Raw genomic sequence first — 3379 nt, 5'->3', positions numbered from 1 at the left:
GGTTTCACCATGTTGACCAGGATGGTCTCGATCTCTTGACCTCGTGATCCACCTGCCTCGGCCTCCCAAAGTGCTGGGATTACAGGCTTGAGCCACCGCGCCCGGCAAAACATCAAAACTTAATGGCCAAAAGTAGTAACTGTTTTACCTCTTCAATTTTGTGAGATGACTAGCGTCAGCTAGAAAGTTCTGCTCCGTGTGATGCTAGCTGGCTGCTGTCACGTGGAAGCTTGACTAGGTTGGAACATCCAATATGGCTTAGTCACATGGCCAGCAGTCAATGCTGCTGGCTGGGGGTCATCTGGGGTTATGGCCCAGGGCTTCTTAGTTCTCCTCCATGTGTCTTCTCTGTGAGGCTTTCGGTTTCTTACCACATGGTAGCTGGATTCCAAGAGAAGCAGCAGAAGCTGCTAATCTTAAAGCCTCAGCTCAGAAGTCCTGGAACATTAATCCACATAATCAGGGAGCCAGCATATTCAAAGGATGTGACATTAGCGTATAGGAAGGGAAGAAACTGGTGGCCACCATCTTGGCTCCAGCCCTGGGGGAGTAGGAGGCTGGGCCATAGTGAAGGGCAGAGTAGTGTGCAATGGAATTGGAAAGGTAAGAAAGGACTGGATCAGGGGTATGGAAACTATAATCCATAGGCCAAACCCGGCCCACTACTTGTTTTTGTAAATAAAGTTGTATTGGAACTTAGCCACATTCATTTGTTTACCATCTTGTCTACGGTAGAGTCTAATAGCAGAATCGAGCAGTTGCAGCAGAGACCATATGGCTCACAAAGCCTGAAATATGTTCTATCTGATCCTTTACAGAAAAGTCTACTGATGCCCTGGCTAAGTCATGGAGTGCCTTATAAGAATTGTTGAGGAGTTTGAATTTTATTCTAAGTGTGATGGGAAGCCACCAGAGGGTTTTAAACCATTCTAAGTGAATGGTTTAAAATAATTTAAACTTATTTTAAGTGAGCCACAATATCCCACCTACATATTTAAAAGATCCTCTCTGGGAATGGCTCATTGGAGGATAAACATGAAAGCAGGGAAACCAGTTAGCAGACTATGACAATAATCCAGATGAGAGGTATAGAGTCAAAAACACAAGTGTGTGGCCAGGCGCAGTGGCTCACGCCTATAATCTCAGCACTTTGGGAGCAAAGGCGGGTGGATCACGAGGTCAGGAGTTGGAGACCAGCCTGACCAACGTGATGAAACCCTATCTCTACTAAAAATACAAAAGTTAGCCCAGCGTAGTGGTGCACACCTATAATTCCAGCTACTGGGGGGCTGAGGGAGGAGAATCGCTTGAACCTGGGAGGTGGAGGTTTCAGTTAGCCAGGATCACGCCACTGCACTCCAGCCTGGTTGACAGAGAGAGACTCCGTCTCTTAAAAAAGAAAAAAATACCAAAAAAAAACCCCACAAGTATGTGAATTTTGCACATGTATTCAGGAGAAGCAACTCACAGGTCTCACTGAGCCATTGGAAATGGGGATGAAAAAAAGAGAGGAAGCAAGGATGACCTACATTTTTGGCTTGAGCAACGGTAAAGGGTGGTATTATTAACCAAGAAAAGAAAGCTCAGGGGAGGAGCTTGTTGGAAGAAAAAGCACCAAGAGTTCTTTTTTTTTTTTTTTTTTGTGGAGATAGGGTCTCACTCCGTCATCCAGGCTTGAGTGCCTTGGCGTGATCTTGGCTTAGTGCAGCCTCCGTCTCCCAGGTTCAAGCAATTCTTATACCTCGGCCTCACAAGTAGCGGGGATTACAGGTGTGTGCCACCACGCCCAGTTAATTGTTATATTTTTAGTAGAGACAGGGTTTCACCATGTTGGCCAGGCTGGTCTCAAACTCCTGGCCTCAAATGATCCGCCCTTCTCTGCCTCACAAAATGCTGTTATTACAGGTGTGAGCTACTACGCCCGGCCAAGAGTTGTTTTTTGAACATACTAACTTCGAAGTTTTTGTCGGCTATCCAAGAGACCCGACAAAAACCTCAAAGTTACTATGTTCAAAAGCAGCTGAACACTTGAGACTAGAGATCAGGGCATGAGTTTGAGAATCATCAGTAAACAGATAGTATTTAAGCCAGAGGCCTGGAAGGAATATCTCCAGAGAAACAAACGGAGAAAGCCTAGGGCCTGGGAAAATTAGAAGCCAACAGCAGCAGAAAGGCCATAAAAGAGAAGCAGTAGGAATGGTGGGGAGAGAGCCAGGAGACTGTGGCTTCATGAAAGTCCTGGAAAAAACATATCAAGCTGGAGGGAATGGTCCACTGTGTCTAATGCTACTGGGTGGTGGAAGAACAGGTGGACAGAGACCACAAAACTCTGTGACACAAGGCCTTTCTGAAACATCGACCAGAGCAGTTTCAGTGGACGGGACCACACCCTGATTGACGGAGTTTGAGAAAACCGTAAAATGTGGACAAATGGAGACAGCAAATATACAGAGACCTATTTTGAGAAGTTTTGCTATAAAATGAACAGGTCAGAATCACAGAGGTTCACTGCAGGCTCATGAATTTTAAAGTCTCTATTGACTGCATAGAGCACCTACTATGTGCCAGCACATTAACTTGTCCAGGATCCCAAGGATGAATTTCTTTCTAATGGCTTATCAGGAAATCATATGAAACACAACAGAAATATATATCTATAGCTTAAAAAAAAGAAGAAGAAGAAGAAAAAGAAAATTTCAGCCCTTGAGAGGCAAATGAAGATTTCAAACAGGTTTCTCCACATTGTAAGGAGACCTACAAACCCATCAAACCAGCAGTTTCGTTTCTGCCGGGTATGCACTCAAGCTCTTCCCTCCACACTTTCTCCAGGAAGCTTGTTCATGCAAACTTCTGAAATTTGTTACCAGATATAAATGTGCAATCCAATAAGTAAGCAGATTTTTATAATCAGAACACAATGCACCTTGTAAAAGGAGACAAAGTATTATTTTTGCTTTAATATTTTATTTGTTTCTGGAAAACATTTAGTTTCTCATGACAAACCCCAGGACAAAAAGCACACACTCATACACGCAGAATAAGTACAGACTCTAAGAGACATGGAGACAATTTGTATCTAATGTCACTTCCTGGTGATCTTCAGGAAGATTCAGGTGATCTGAATCTGAATCTCTACCTGATAATCTTCAGGTGAAGATGATCACACTTTGGGAGGCGTAGGCAGGCAGATCGGTTGCACCCAGGAGTTTGAGACCCGCCTTAGCAACATGGTAAAACACTGTTCTCTACAAAAAATACAAAAATTAGCTGGGTGTGGTTGTGCATGTCTGTGGTCCCAGCTACTTGGGAGTCTGTGGTGGAAGGATCACCTAATCCCGGGAGGTCAAGGCTGCAGGGAGCTGAGATTGTGCCACTGCAC

Source organism: Cebus imitator, unplaced genomic scaffold (genome assembly GCF_001604975.1).
Source record: "Cebus imitator isolate Cc_AM_T3 unplaced genomic scaffold, Cebus_imitator-1.0 Scaffold432, whole genome shotgun sequence".
Lineage (NCBI taxonomy): Eukaryota > Metazoa > Chordata > Mammalia > Primates > Cebidae > Cebus > Cebus imitator.
Note: the sequence above shows the minus strand (reverse complement) of the source record.